We start from the raw sequence: 15932 nt of genomic DNA on the forward strand, positions 1-15932 counted from the left end.
TCTGTTCGTTCTCTCCGCCTCAGCCACTTTGAACGTGGTAGGGGGCGACGACGGCCGCCCCCAACAACCCCAAAAACGCTTTCCAGAACTTTGAGATGAATTGGGGGCCTTGGGTCGGAGACCACCTTAACGGGCGGAATGGAGACGGTAAACATGTTGAATAAACAGCCGTGCTAACTTAGGATGCCGAGGGGATGGAAGCACATGGAATAAAATGGGCTTGCTTAGAGAATAAGTCTACCACCACCCATAAAACCGTATTGCCATGACTTTCGGGCAAATCTGTAATGAAATCCATGGAGATGACTTCCCAAGGGCGGAAGCCACCGAGAGGTTTCAATAGTCCATGGGCTTTCCCGATGGTTTTGGCTTCTGCACAAACCGAAAGCAGCCTTTAATGTATGCCTCAATGTCTTTGCGCATTGCGCGCCACCAGAACTGCCGGGCGGCTAAGTGCAGAGTTTTCAAAAGCCAAAATGTCCAGCCGACCGGGCATCGTGGCAAGCTTCAAGAACTTGCCTGCATGGAGGGGAGGTACGCATCAACATTCCTCCGCCAAACTCCATTCTCCAACCGCAATTGGGGGTCTCCTTCGGCTGCTGGAGGGTCACGCAGCCCCGCCTCCTCCAATTCCCGCAGGAAAGCGAGAGACGGTGACTGGGAACGGGGTGAGGAGAAGTGGACGTTTGAGATCGGTGACAGCCAACCCCAACTGGGAGGGGGTAAGAACAGTGCGTGGAATGTCTCGTAAGGCAGCCCCCCCCCCCCCCCCCCTGGTAAGAAGCCGCGTCAGCCAGTTTGTTGGTTTTCCCAGGGAAGAAATGAACTGTAAAAGAGAACGAGAAAAGAAATCGGCCCAACGAAGTTGTTTTGCGGACATCTTGAGGGGGGGTGGAAAGAGCTGCCAGGTTTTTATGATCCGACCAAACTTGAAAGGGGTGCTTAGCCCCTTCCAGCCAGTGGCGCCAAGTGGAGAGTGCTGCTTTGATGGCCGCAGTCTCCTTGTCTCCCACAGTCCAGTTGAGTTCGGCACCAGAGAATTTTTTAGACAAATAAGCACACGGACCAGTCTACCATCTTTATTTTTCTGCAACAGGGCTGCCCCAAGTGCTTTGTCCGAGGCGTCCACGCGGAACCACAAACGGGAGATCCGGGTCAGGGTGCTTTAGGATAGGTTCGGTGGTAAACGCGAGATTTTAATAGTTGAAAGGCTGTTTGACATTTCTCAGACCAGCAAAGGGGGGCCCCGGGCTTGGCGGACAGTGGATCTTTTACCTTTAGTGCGTAAGAGGTCTGTGAGAGGGAGAGTCAGTTCAGCAAATTGGGGTATAAAATCACGATAGAAATTAGCAAAACCCAGAAACGACTGGAGTTCTTTGCGGTTGGTGGGGGCCGGCCATTGGAGGCCTGCTTCAATTTTAGCAGGATGCATTGTTAAGCCCTCGGGCGAAAGATCCGGTAACCCAAATAGTCAATGGAGGTCTGATGAAAACAGCATTTGGAGAGTTTGGCAAAGAGAGAGTTGTCAAGCAAGCGTTTCAATACCTCTCGAACCAATATTTCATGCTCTTCTATCGCTTAAGCAGTAAATTAAAACGCCATCTAAGTATACAACCACTCCCTTGTACAGTAAATCATGGAGAACTTCGTTGATAAGGGCCATGAAAGCTCCGGGGGCCCCACTTAACCCGAATGGCATTATTAAATATTCAAATTGTCCAAACTTTGTGTTAAACGCAGTCAGGTGTTCATATCCTTCAGCAATTCTGACTCTGTAGTAAGCTTCTCTCAAGTCCAATTTAGTAAAATTGCGTCCTTTGCCGAGTGCATCTAAAAGGTACTTGATCAATGGCAAAGGATATTTATTGGACAGGAGACCGCATTGAGACCTCGATAATCTGTGCAAAGTCAGAAGACCCATCTTTCTTTTTGACAAACAAAACGGGAGCAGCGTGTGTGTGTTTGGTAGCCCGCCGTATGAACCCGCGAGCAAGGTTCTTATCTAAGAAGGCACGAAGTTCCTTCTCCTCATTGGGACTCATGCGGTAGATTCTACCTTTGGGTAGTTGTGCCCCTGGTTGTATGACAATTTTACAGTCAGTGTCTCTGTGGGGTGGCAACTGATCGCATTCCTGCTCCTGAAAAACTCTGGCTAGATCCTGATATGCAGGTGGGATGCCAATAAAATCGGGAGTAATCACTGAGGAAGCCAGAGAGGGGGGTGTGTCAGGAGACGTTGGGTTTTCTTCCCAATTCATGTGTTCACCACAGGGAGGGTCAGTGAATTCTAGGATCCTTTCTTTCCAAATGAATTTTGGTTCATGTAACAATAACCAAGGCATGCCCAAAACTATGGAGTGTTTGGCCACTGGCGCCAAAATGAAACTAATTTTCTCCCAATGGTCGGCGCAACGGAGGAGAACCGGCTGTGTTTTGTACTGGGCCGGTCCTTCGCTTCCGAGGGGGCTGCCGTCCATCTGGGTGAATGGTATGGGCTTAGCCAGGGGAATTCGATCTAGACCTAGCTCCTCTGCTACCTGGGGCCGCATTAAGCAGTGGGAGCAGCCGGAATCCACAAGGGCTGAGGCTATAATGCGAGTGTGTTTAGCTGGGTTGGCCAGAAATGCTTGAACAGTAATGGGAGCGCTGCCCTCACTCACCGCCAGAGTCGGGCCCATGTCCATGGGGCTGAAGAAAGGCAAACAGCTGCTTCCCCCTCCTCTGGGTCGCCGGTCACCGCTTTAGACGAGCCAGTGGGAGGCGGCCCTGATCTGCGTGGTGGCTTGGCCGACGGAGGCGCGGAGTTGGAGCGGTTGGTTTTGCTTCTTGGGACAGTTGGCTGACTAGATGACCTGGCCCTCCGCAGTAAAGACACAACCCAAGTCGGGCGACGGCGCTCAGGAGGTGGCTCGGTAGGAGCTGGCTGGGTTTGATTTGGTGGACACAGTAGTGGTTTTAGCGTATGGCCTCCTTTGACGAGCCGTGATTCCAAACGAGACGCCACTTGAGACCCCAACTGGATCCAATCTGCAATGGTACGAGGAACCCGAATTAAAAACACCGTTTCACGTAGTTTGCGGTCCAAAGCATCCGAGAAGTATTCGCATTTCATGCGTTCAGGCCACTCAGGAGGAGGTCGAGCAGCCGCCGCACGAAATTCACGGACAAATTCTGCAAACGGGCGGTTGCCTTGCTGGATGGTTTTGATGGTGCGGATAGCCTCATTCTCGGCGCCTGGATCTTGAAAGCGCGCTCTTAAAGCTTGGAGGAATGCGGGCACTGTACGAGAGTCCTCATCCTGCAAATCCAAAACAGTCACGAACCAGTCGGCTGCTGCCCCATCCAGGACTGAGCCGATGTCCCGTATTTTTTCGCGTTCAGACCGGTATAGATCATCATAGTCTTCCAAGTGGGCATTGAGTTGCAAGATGAAGTAGGGAAGTTTGGAAGCGGTCCCATCAAAACGTGGCTGGTATCGGGGGCCGGTAGTAGCCCCGCTCGACGCTGCTCTTGGCTTCGCTGGGGAGGTGGTTGCGCGGGTTGAGCAGGTTGGGCAGGCAGCTGTTGTACGGGAGGGGCCGGAATCGGGGGCGCTGGCATTTGGGTGGCAGGACCCAGGTACGCGGCCCCCCTGGCACCGGCCTGATCAGTAACAGCATAGACTCCAACTTGGGGCCTCCTGGTCTGCTGCCTCCTTAGTTCCCTCTCCAACGCAGCCAGCTCCCTCTCCTTGCGAGTCAATGCATCCTGGTGCGCATGCAAAGCAGCTTTTTCCCGTTCCAATTTAGCCAGTTCGTCCCGTTTAAGGGCTTCAGTGAGCTCGCTTTGCGTGCGCAGAGCCTGAACGCTTTCGCGTTGCCGTTGTAAATCCAGTCTGGACTGTTCCAGGACTTTATCATGGACTGACAGATTCTGGGCATATTGTCGTTGGAGCGCGTCTTTAGCACGGTCCAACTCGAGCTGGACTTCTTTGCGTTGCTGTTCCCGGTCCCTCTGCAGGTTTTCGCGCTCTTGCTGCAACTGTGCCCGTTCCTCCTCCCATAGCTGGCGTTCACGGTTCCATGCCGCTTGGGCATCTCGAAGTCGCCCCACTTCCTCATCCCAGTCTTCTCTCGATGGGAGAGGAAACCGGTCGGGCTGGGAATGCAGGCTTTCTTCAGACTCTTCGTCATCAGGAAGCGAGCCATCGGAGACACCGTAGCCGCCGTAGCCACCGGTGGCTCCCCGAGGCACCTCAGGTGCGGTCGCCGGACCGGGATGGGGGGGGCCGAATGGGAAGCGGTACGGATACCCCTCCCAATTCCAGGTTGAGTCCCGGTGTCCTCGGGGTATATGCATAGAAAAAGAGAGGAAGGTATCAACAATTAAGTACTTCAGTATCTAATAGGTGGAATTTGGTACACCAGTTTTAGTGCACGCTCTTAACCTGAAACGGACCATAGCCCTAATCCTAGTTCATTCCCTACAACACAATGCAACACTAACCGGAATCCGATCCCCTGCCTTAGACTTAACCCTAACCCCAATTTATCTTTTTGGGGGAAAAATATTCAGTAATAAATGGTCACCTGAACCGTAACTTTGACTCTGAACCTGACACGGACCGTAGTCCTAATCCTAGTTTGTACCCTAGAACGCAATGCAACACTTACCTGAATCCGATCCCCTGCCTTAGACTCAACCCTAACTTCTGTTTTTAGAAAAAAAATATTCAGTAATAAATGGTCACCAGAACCCTAACTTTGACTCTGAACCTGACACGTACCGTAGTCTTAATCCTAGTTTGAACCCTAGAAAACAATGCAACACTAATCTGAATCAGCTGAGTGTTCCAGTTGCCCGGCACTAAGCTTAGTGTTGCATTGCGTTCTAGGGTACAAACTAGGATTAGGACTATGGTCCATGTCAGGTTCAGAGTCAAAGTTAGGGTTTCGGTGACCATTCATTACTGAATATTTTTTTCCAAAAACAGAAGTTAGGGTTAAGTCTAAGGCTGGGCCTCGGATTCAAGTTAGTGTTGCATTGCGTTCTAGGGTACAAACTTGCGAGAACTGATTAGAAAAGTTCAGACAGACATTAAGAGAACTCTGTCCCAGCCTATGCAGCCCAGTTCACACACCAAGCCAGGCCAGTCTGGGAAAAATGCCAAGCAGTGATAAGACAAAACAACAGGTGTGAATACTAACCGCTTGCATTCCAATCACCTCTTCACATGTCGCCTCCCCGCCACCCGGCCAATTAGGGAACGCTTTATGAATGGGTCTACGCCTTAACTAAACACGGAGCTTTGACGTCCGAGGCGTAGACCCATTGGTCGTACCCTGGGGGAAAGCCCACCCATGAAATGAGATACTGTAAGCAATTGCAATGCAAGCAGAAATCAAGGATGGAGTCCACTTCGTAGTGTTCCTCGTCGTCAACCATCTAAGGAGGCGGGCGAGTGGGAGGGCCATGCCAGGCTGGGACTGGTTGGTTAGCAGCATCTTGGAAGGAGAGAAGCAGAGAGTCTGGGGGAGGAGAGAGCGGTGGGGGTGTGGCAGCTTGCTGCATGCGTGTCTGAGATCGAGTAACAGCCAGCTGGGTGGGCATAAACACCGTATGGGGCTCCGTACGTAACTCGGCCCCTGGGCCCGCCTCGTCCGGAAGGCAGGACAGTGCATCAGTAAGGCTGTTAGATTGCCCCTGGGAAAAAATGAACTGTAAAAGTGAAGCGGGAAAAGAAATCCACCCAACCAATTTGCTTGGCAGAAAGCCAAGCAGGAGTGGACAAGGTGGACACATTCTTGTGATCAGTCCAGACCTGGAATGGGTGAGCAGCCCCTTCCAGCCAATGCCGCCAAGTAACCAAAGCTTGCTTGATCGCCCCCGCCTCCTTATCTTCCACAGTCCAGTTCAGTTCAGGCCCCAAAAACTTATTGGAGAGGTACACGCAAGGGTAAAACCGACCATCATCATCAGCTTGCAGTAGGGCTGCCCCAAGAGCTTTATTGGAGGCATCAACATGCACAATAAAGGGTCGAGCGGGATCCAGGTGCCTCAATATGGGGTCAGAAGTGAATGCTTTCTTTACAGAGTCAAAAGACTCTAACTTTGACCTTTCTCTCATGACTATGTTTTTGCCCCCTGAACCTACTTCTTCCTTGCTGTGCTTAAAATGCCCCTTTATTTTTGTACAAAATGGCATGACATGCACTGTAGCAGTTTTTGCATAGCTTTTTGTCTCTCATGCTCAAAAAAGGATAAACTGCACTTGCATCAAAATAGATGTAACAACCATTGATCTAGTTAAGGAGAGGCAGTGGGGGAAATTTCCAATGCTAATCATTAATGAACCGTGTTTCAGTATAATTAGTGTTAACTCAGACCTTTAATGCCATCTCCTCCTCCTGGTAGCACTGGTGTGCTGGTGGAGGGCCTGTTTACAGGTCAAATTAATTAAATGGACCCCTCACACCAAAGGTAAGTTTCAACCAGAGGTGGGATCCAGCAGGTTCTCACCAGTTCCCGAGAGTGGGTTACTAATTATTTGTGTGTGCCGAGAGGGGGTTACTAATTGGGTCTGCTTTTCCGTTAGAAATTCCATTAGGTTCAAAAATCATAAAGTCCTGTTGTTTCCTATGTGGCTGGTTAGCGAAGGTGGAAAACGGGATAATTCTCCCTGTTGGGCTGTTTTAAAAACATGTTTTAGAAATATGGTAAAGTTCCTTGTTTAAGGAAAGTATCCTTTTGATTTCTAGAAACAAAATTAAGTATTTGAAAGTATTAAGTATTTGACAGGCAGTCAATTAGAGGAGAAGTAGTTGTTTCTGTTGGCAGTAGACAATAGGACTTGCTATAATAAGTTTAAATTATGGACAGAAAGATACCAGATGGAAATTAGGAACTTTTTTTTACAGTAAGAGTTTTTTACAGCAACAGAGAAATTATTAATGCCCCACCCCCGGAATGCCCGGCTATGCCCCCGTCGTGCCCCACCCAGTCCCTTTGGCGCTACGCCACTGTTTGAATCCCACCACTATGGGAACCTGTTACTAAAATTTTTGGATCCCACCACTGGTTTCAATACTTTATATATGTGGCCAAGAAGATGAGATTATTGGAGGGATGAGATTCCTTCAGTTGGAGACTGTAGGAATTTTGAGTGGTGCCAGTCAACAATAAGTTCTACAAACATGCATTTTTAAGATGTTTGGACTTCCATATTGCAAAATTGACACTGCATATTTTAACTAATCTGGGGTATTGCTAGAATATAGGATAAGGATGAATTCAAAAGGGGAGACAGAATTTGCCTGATTAGGACGTGTAGTTGTCTTATAAATCCTGTAAGTAAAGATATTTCTGTTTCAATCACTTTTTCCACCAGTCAGGAACCATCTTTATAATGATTCAGCATAAAGATTCCAAATGCTTATGTAATCCAAAATCTGTAATTGGGATTTTCCAGAAATGATTATGTCTATGCCAACAAATGAAGATTCCAAATATCTGATAAACTGTATACAATTAGGTTATGCTGGGAGAAAAGCCTTATTATGATGAAACTGAAGTATTGCTAGCAAAAATACACTAACATAGAAGGTACAGTGTGATGTAATAAATAGTTTCTATTCCATTTCCAAATGACTAGCAGATGTATTACTGTTGCAGCTGTTGCAGGCCTTGTAATAGCATAAGGCTCAGTCAGTGCCAATGAATTCTGGCAGTAGAATGTGTTTTGATATTCCCAGAGAAGGAGCCACAGTGAACTGTATGGGATGGGCGAGGAAAACAAAATGGACCAGGAAACATGAAGGGCTTGAAAGACACATGCTTTACCCGCCACCCCCCACCCCCAAAGTGGCTTCTTAACCCAGAAATATTTTACCAAAGTGTACTTCACAGGAGAACAGATTTTGAGCTGTTATTTCTAACCGCTATAAAATTGTGATGCACTTAGCACATGATCACCATCTTGAAATTTGCTTGCCGCATTAAACTGGCCCCGGACAGCATGGACATATGACAGAAGCTTCCCCTGTATGATAAAGTAGGTCTGCGATAGTTTTGCTGAATCATATGCAGTGCTTATTTGTCAACGTAACATATTTCTGCATCTCATGGGGTCCCTGTTGCACAAACTGCAAGGCCAAACAGGTGAAGTATTATTTCTTTGAACTTCCGAGTTCTTAAAGGTAAAGTTAATCAGTCCCCTGTGCAAGCCATGGATCATTACTGACCCATGGGGTAACATCAAAAATCACCAGTAAAAATCACCACAGGGCCCAGGAGGTTGTTTTGGCTTTTTAAAGCGACTGTGTAAGAAAAACTTTTACCTATTCAAAAAGGCATGGAAAGTACATTTCTGTTAAAGATTTAAAATTAAACTAAATACCATGGGTAGGCTTTCAAAATCTATGAAAAATATCAGGAAGTAAAAACATGTTGGATTTTATGACCAGAGACATTTCAATTACAAGGAACGGTGTAACAACCGTTCCCCCCCCCCCCCCCCCTTGACTGTTTTCACTTAGATTGCTCATAAAACAGAATTATGTGAAATAAGCCCTAGGGATAAAAGCAATATAATGCAACATGGAATTCTCTACTGTGTACAACACTAGAAAGCACATGCAAAGAGTATTTTATTACTATAGTGTCAGATATTTTGGGATGTTTATGGATTACATTTGATATAGTTGACAAAACGAACCAAATTTACATCTGTTCACATAATTTGTGCTGCCTGTGAAACCATTACAAAATATTATGAAAAATATATTTCTGGCATGTTTTCAGTTGATTATTCTAGCACTGCTGTCAGCTAGAACCGTTGTTCACATCCTCACTATATATAAGTGTGGAATAAGGGAATGATTGAATTTTATAAAAAGAATGTATGCTTGATTCCTTATATACAATTTAACTTTGTACACTACGAAGGCCTTCCATTGTTTATGTAAACAATCTTCTCCCTTCCTTGCTTTTCTTGCACAAGAGTACATGTTATGCCCCCAGAGAAGCTCTTATTTTCCTTATTAAGCATAAGTTTCCCTACAGCTGGAATGGGTTTAATTCCTTGTACAGTGCTCTAAGGGAGGGAATTTTAGTCAGACCCTGTCCCTTTAAGAAATCTCCCTGGAGGCAGTCTTCCTTCATTACCCAGCAATGCCCCTGTTAAGCTCAGTCAGTCTAAGGTGCCTAGGGAGTTGGAAGGCTGCAGTATCTGTTATGTCTATGGTGCATAGACTAAAGTGTATATAGTCTAGAGAACGCAGAGTTAAGGTGTCAACAGAAAATAGAATCCAGACAAAAGACTGAAGGAACCAGGAGGAAGCATAGACAAGAGGACTTTCTTGAAAGGAGTCAAGGAAGAATAAAAGTCTACAGCTTCAAGTTTGTTCACCAGTCAAGCAAGTACCTTATCTTAGTTAGACCCTGGGAAGAGTTAGGGTCTCAATTCCACTAAGTCATAAACCTTGTTTTTGAACTGTTACACCTTGCTTGTGTGTCTCCCACACTGTTCTAGCCAAGAACAGGGCACCTTTAGATTGTTTCACTTGGGGAACAGAACAGTACACGAAAGGCTGTGGAGAAGCTTGTGTGTGTGGGAGGGCTTGCCCCCATCCCTTTCTACTATACAAGTAGCATGCCATCATTAAGTCTCTGCTCTTTCATTCTCCATGGCTTCAGGTGCAGAGGGTACATGTGTGTGTGTTGCCTGTTTCTGGTCTAATTGTGGACAAACATCCAGGTGGCATAGGTGGCATCTATGAACACAGCCTGAGATCTTTAGAAAAAAAGATATTTTTTTTCTAAAATACAACCTTGGTTTACTAGAACTCAAGAGCACTGGAAACACTGTCACAATACTACTGTGTTACAGAACTAAGAAAAGAAACAAAAACATGAGATTCACTACAATGCTCACATCATAGGTGTTATTCCCTTCCTGTGGAATGGACACAAAACTGCTAAAACTGTGAAATAGAGGGTGGTTAAAGGAGACTTCATTTCTCCCCCATTCCCCATTCTCGACTTACACGCACGAGTTCTTATAGTGTATCAGGCCTTTTAACCCTTTATCTCCCATTTTGACCTATTCTGAAGTTGGGTTTGAGGCACCACCTGTTCTGCTTGACACCTTTCTCACATCTTACCAAGACACTTGTCCCCAAACTTTTATGCCCAGGATTTCCAAATAGCCATTTTTCTTGCCATTTCCAGGCAATCGAACAATGGTCATTTCATCCTTATTTGTCTGCATAAATGAAGATGTATCTCCTCCCAGCCTGAAATCAGTGTATTGATTCATTCCTGGGGGGAAAATGTTTTTTCCAAGATCAGGTTCTCCCAGAAAGTTAATCAAGGTACTCATCACAATAGTATATACAAAAAATATTCCTTGCATGGTATCTACCATTCTTTTAGTTTGCAGTGCTAAGGACATGTTCCAGGGAGTAAGTCTCCCTGAATAAAATGAGACCTAGTTCTGAGTAGATCTGTTTAGGATGGCTCCCTTAAGCACCAAGAAAAAATGATATTGTTCATTTTTGTGCCTGCAGGGAATCCAGAAGCTTCAGTATTCCAGGAGCACTCCCCCTCCCCTTGGTCTCAAGCTGAGAGCAGGACCTATTCCCGGCCAAAGAGTCACATGACAGGTGTGGACAGCGCTTTCCCATCAGTTCGGACTTCCTCAGCATCTCTTCAGAACTTATTCTACAAAAAATGGTGTTATTCAAAAAATACTTGGACTGTGGCACAAGAATGGCACCCAGTTCAATTAGCTACTCAGTGCTGAACTCCATTGCCTCCTCTTGACATTAAGAGTTTAGATTGTCACTGTGGGGCTCTGTCATGCCCGTTGACCTAATCCCAGAGTCTTGACAGGTTCTGACTTGCCCAGCTAGGAAGAAGCTCGGTAGAAGCAGCCAAGAATGCCTTCACTTTCCCTAGACAGACCTTCATTGCCTATATCTTCAAAAAGAGATGTATTTGAAGTGTATTCCACCATCGGTGATGTTTGAGAGCCATAAGAGAGGTTCCTGCAGTTCACATCCACACCATGAAGGATTCCAAGGTAACCAAAGTTGCACTTACTTGTAACTGTTGTTCGAGTGTCTTCTGCCCTCCCTCCTTTTTCCCATTGAAGACTTTCAAAAATTGTTAAAGATTGTTAATCAGCCCCATGGTGGCAACTGCAGAACTGAGAGAGAAGCAATGTCCCTGCCTCCATAACATGAACATTTGGGCAGAACAGAGCCCTGCTGTCAGCTCAAGATGTAGAGAACAAATCCTGGGATGTTGAAGCTTCTAGAAATTTAGTAACAGGTTGCCCGTGGCTGGCTGCCCTGCACCTGCGCAATCCCATGCCTGCCTGCACAGAAGACACTCAAGGAACAACAGGCCCTCCCAGGCTACTCCACTCATTGGAGGGGAACCTTTTATCAATCCCCGGTCTAGCTGGCTTTTTCAGCCCTGGCTCCAGCCTGGTGGAACAAACTTCCAGGGGATGTCAGAGCCCTGCAAGAGCTTTCGCAGTTCCGCAGGGCCTGCAAGACCTGACTATTCTATCAGGCCTTTTCCATCTAGTCAGGTAGATTAAACAAATTATAATCATCTTCTTTCAGTCTCCGCAGGGGGCGGGGAGAGCAAGGTGAGTTGGAAGGGATTGTGCTACCATCTACTTTTGTAATACTTATGTAGTGTATATTGTTATTGGTGTTTTATACTATTGTTTTAATTTTTGTACCATTGTTTTGTTCAATTGTAAATGTTTTATGGCAGTGGTTCTCAACCTGTGGGTCGGGACCCCTTTGGGGGTCAAACGACCCTTTCACAGGGGTCACCTAAGACTCTGCATCAGTGTTCTCCATCTGTAAAATGAATAAATGTTAGGGTTGGGGGTCACCACAACATGAGGAACTACATTAAAGGGTCACAGCATTAGGAAGGTTGAGAACCACTGTTTTATGGATTGTATTTATTGATAGTTGTGACCTGCCCTGAGCCCTACGGGGAAAGGGCGGGATATAAAATCTAAATAAATAAATAATGCTGTGGCTAGACCGCTGATTGGTGCCACGTATTGGAAGCATGTGACTCCACTGTCACAGCAATTACACTGGCTACTGATCCACTCCCAAGCCACATTCAAGGTTTTGGTTTTGTTCTTCAGAGTCCTACGTGGCTTGGGGCCTGAAGGACCATTTTCTCTCATATGTCCCTGCCTGGAAGTTAAGATCACAGGGAGAGACCCTTCTGGCCCACCAATCAAAGAATCATATCTAGTAGTCACACAAGAGAGCCTTTTCAAAGCAGCCATACAATTGTGAAACAATCTCCCCATGTCAGTGCACCTGGCCCTCTCACATTCAATCTTCAGGAGGTTGCTGAAGACAGTTTTATTTAAGATTGCATTTGACTAATTTATGTTATTGAAGAAGAAGAAGAGTTTGGATTTATATCCCCCCTTTCTCTTCTGTTAGGAGACTCAAAGGGGCTGACAATCTCCTTTCCCTTCCCCCCTCACAACAAACACCCTGTGAGGTGGGTGGGGCTGAGAGAGCTCCAAAAAACTGTGACTAGCCCAAGGTCACCCAGCTGGCGTGTGTGGGAGTGCACAGGCTAACCTGAATTCCCCAGATAAGCCTCCATAGCTCAAGCGGCAGAGCGGGGAATCAAACCCGGTTCCTCCAGATTAGAATGCACCTGCTCTTAACCACTATGCCACTGCTGCTCCTATTGTTCCTGTTAAAACTATTGACAGTTTTAAACTATTGTCTTTTATGTCTGTTGTAACATAGAAAGGTGTCTTATATATGTTTAAAATAATAATGAAGCAGCTGTGGGAAAAGTTATAGAGAAAATAAAATGTATTTCCTTTCACTTGAGTATTTTTCAGTAAACCAATGCTTTCAAAAAAGATTGCGGAGAAGCAGTTGCTACATGAGACTTCATCACTCTACTGACAATACAGAGCATACAGGAAACAGGAAAGTCTAAAAAATAATTCCTTTTCCTAGATCCAGCATTCCATTATTTATTCTGTTGCAGAAAGAGATGGATCATTGTATGACAAGAAAGCCTCTAATTCATTGCTGCTTTACAACTCCCATCCATCTAAATCTGGCACAATTTTAAAAAATGAATCTGAGAATCCTTGTACGTACTGATGGAATAGTGGGAGGAGAAACTGAATCCTTGCATTTTCCCTGACATCAATCAGACTTTCACATCACAAGAAAATTTGCTTCAATAAAACTATTAAATTTAATATTAAAGCTCTATTTCAAAATATTAGGTTTGGATCTAACATATAATGAAAACGAAGTAGTAGGAAAGCAGCAATAATGCAGTTGAGTAGGAGCTCGTGTGGTGCCATAGGTTCCACTGCAGTCTGATGTTTCTCCTTGCATAAGAAAAATATCATCTTTGGAGTCTATTCTTTTCTTATTCTGCTCTCTGGAACAAGGTATAAAACAACTCTTCCACATACAGAAGATACATTCCATATGCAGGAAAACACCTCTTGCAACAACGCAATGTGAATTTTGAACATTTTGTGTCCTATGATTGTAGGATGCATATGAAAACCAGAAGTTAGCACCACCTGTTAAACAGTGCCACAAAACTGTTTCAAAGCATGAGTGGTTTATTTTTTACTAAGAATTACAGGATCATGTGTGCAAAAGCAGAATGAAATAAAAGGGGAAATTATTCTTCCATCAGTACCTTTTTAGTTCATGGAGTTTTGCAATTGTTGGTTGAGGAGAGCAAACTGCCCTTTCCTTTCTTCTTTTTCTCCCCTTTCATCCTTTCTGAACCTTAAGGATCAACAGCAAGCCCCCTCATTGAAATACCAGCTGTACACAACCTAAGGTCAAGGGCACATGGAAAGACAATCACAGCAACTGCTACTGATCTCTTGTCCGCTGGAGATTCGCCAAAGTCCAAGCATTTTCCAGAGGCAATGCCAGACTTTTTTTCATTTGGACTGGCATTTGATGGCTGGGAATGACTCCAATAATGAGCTATTTAAAAACTGAATAGATTTCACATGTTCTTATGCTATCTGTTTTGTAAACATGCTGCCTACTCTGATATTTCAAGACTGTACATACAGAGAAAGTGTTTTTGGAATATAAACTCAGGTCTCAGGTTTTTTCAGGGGGTGTTCGCTGATTACAACATTTGTCTTTTTCCCACCAAGATCAAAAGAACCATCATGGGTGATAGAAGCCTGCTATATTACAAAAATATTGTTAGCTGATTAGCTGAATTTTCTTCTTACACATTTAAAATAGCTTATCAAACACAAAGTGTCAATCATAAAGTGTCACTAAAACATCCAATCTCTGGGTAGCAAGCATTTCATCCCTCGTGCTTTCATCATTCGCTACTGCAGTCAGGAGCTACAGACTGTCCTTCTGCCTGCAGGAATAAAAGCTTCACCCCTCCCAGCCACAAAAAAACATCCAGTGCTATCCTGCTCTTGTTGCTCGGTGGCACACTCCAGGGACAGAGACTATTATTCCCTTATGGCCACTGAAGATCCTTTGATGTGTAACAGTTGGAGCAAGAGAACTGGAAACATATTCCAGACCTTCCACCTTCATATCCCTGTTTGCTTTAAAAAAAAACTTATTGTATTTACTAGATCTAAGGGTTCGTTTTCCTGATTGTAAACCATTTTTAAGGCCTGCTGTCAAGTAGAATGATAGCATATAAATACTTTAAATCCAGGACAGGTAGCATTGAAAACCTTTGTAGCAACTCAATAATGAACTCGTTATCGTGAGCAAGCTTTTGAGGACAACATACTCATGTAACATGCAGAAGAATGTACCTTCTAGTCTACATACTTATGAGAGCAATTTAAAAATCTATTTACTCAGTAAGCAGCAAGGCTGCTCCCACCAGTTTTTTGGGGGGAGGGGGAGGTGCAGGGGTGCAAAGGCATAAAGATGATCTAGGACCACAGGACACTTTATAAGATATTACTCAAGTTAAATACCAGACATCCTAGCCCAGATTACTTGGTTTTACCATTTCAATTCATTTATGATTGCGTCCTAAAGCTAGCATTAGAAACTACCACAACAACAGTCTGTGACTATGAGTTGCATCTATATGTATCTCATCTGTTTATTTCATATATGTGGTAAATCAGGATTTGCATAATCTAATAATATATTGCTACTCTTTTGGAACTTACATGCCAGTCTTTCTCACTCTTTCCAATATGATTTAAAAAGCAGAGTGATTTTAGACAACTAGGACTGCAACTTTCCATAAAGAAATCAAAGATTTCTCTTCAGAATCCACAAGCAGAGGACTAAGTTGTGAGAAATAGTGCAAAACATGACTCATTGTATCAATTTCGCACTGTCGACCATCACACGAGCTTACTTTTTTCTCAACAAGGTGATCTAATTTTAATAAGTGCTACTATTATTCATTTCCCCCCCTCAAAAGAATATAGTAATTACTCTAATTCAAAGTTAAGGAGATAAATTCATAGCAAAGCGGGCTGGGGGAAAATTATGTAAATAAAGAGTAGCTTGCGGCAGGATCCCATGAAGATTTATTCAAAAGTAAGTCACAACGAGTTCAATTATACTTACTTCCAATGCGGGTGCATAGAATTGCATCCTTAGTTAGTAACCTCGTTTATTTATTTAAAAAGACAATTGTTATTCCTCTCCCACTCTCCCCTCCCCCCCATTCCGTTGCATCCCAGTCCATTGGGATAGGTGACGTCACATGCTGTTTGGGCTCGGCCTCGCTCGTAATTCCGACCCACGGGGCTTTTTAATTTTTTATTTGAATGGCCCAGAGGAACTTCCACCTTCTAGCCCTTCCATGCCTTAATAAATGAAGCAGGAAAGAGCTCCTGAAAAAGGTGCCCGGCGCCTCCTGCCCACTTTATGAATATTCATAAGGCTAGCGCG

General features: G+C 44.9%; 1 long non-coding RNA gene across 1 annotated transcript; it reads right to left on the reverse strand.

The window, feature by feature from the left end:
• Positions 1-13615: 13615 nt before the first annotated feature.
• LOC125430471 lies at positions 13616-15897 on the reverse strand. The gene is made up of 2 exons (XR_007244174.1): positions 15606-15897; positions 13616-13855 (listed from the first exon to the last, which is right to left on the reverse strand). It is a non-coding gene; the product is annotated as an uncharacterized LOC125430471 (long non-coding RNA).
• Between the last annotated feature and the right edge of the window lie 35 nt (positions 15898-15932).

This window comes from Sphaerodactylus townsendi, linkage group LG04 (assembly GCF_021028975.2).
Source record: "Sphaerodactylus townsendi isolate TG3544 linkage group LG04, MPM_Stown_v2.3, whole genome shotgun sequence".
NCBI classification, from domain to species: domain Eukaryota; kingdom Metazoa; phylum Chordata; class Lepidosauria; order Squamata; family Sphaerodactylidae; genus Sphaerodactylus; species Sphaerodactylus townsendi.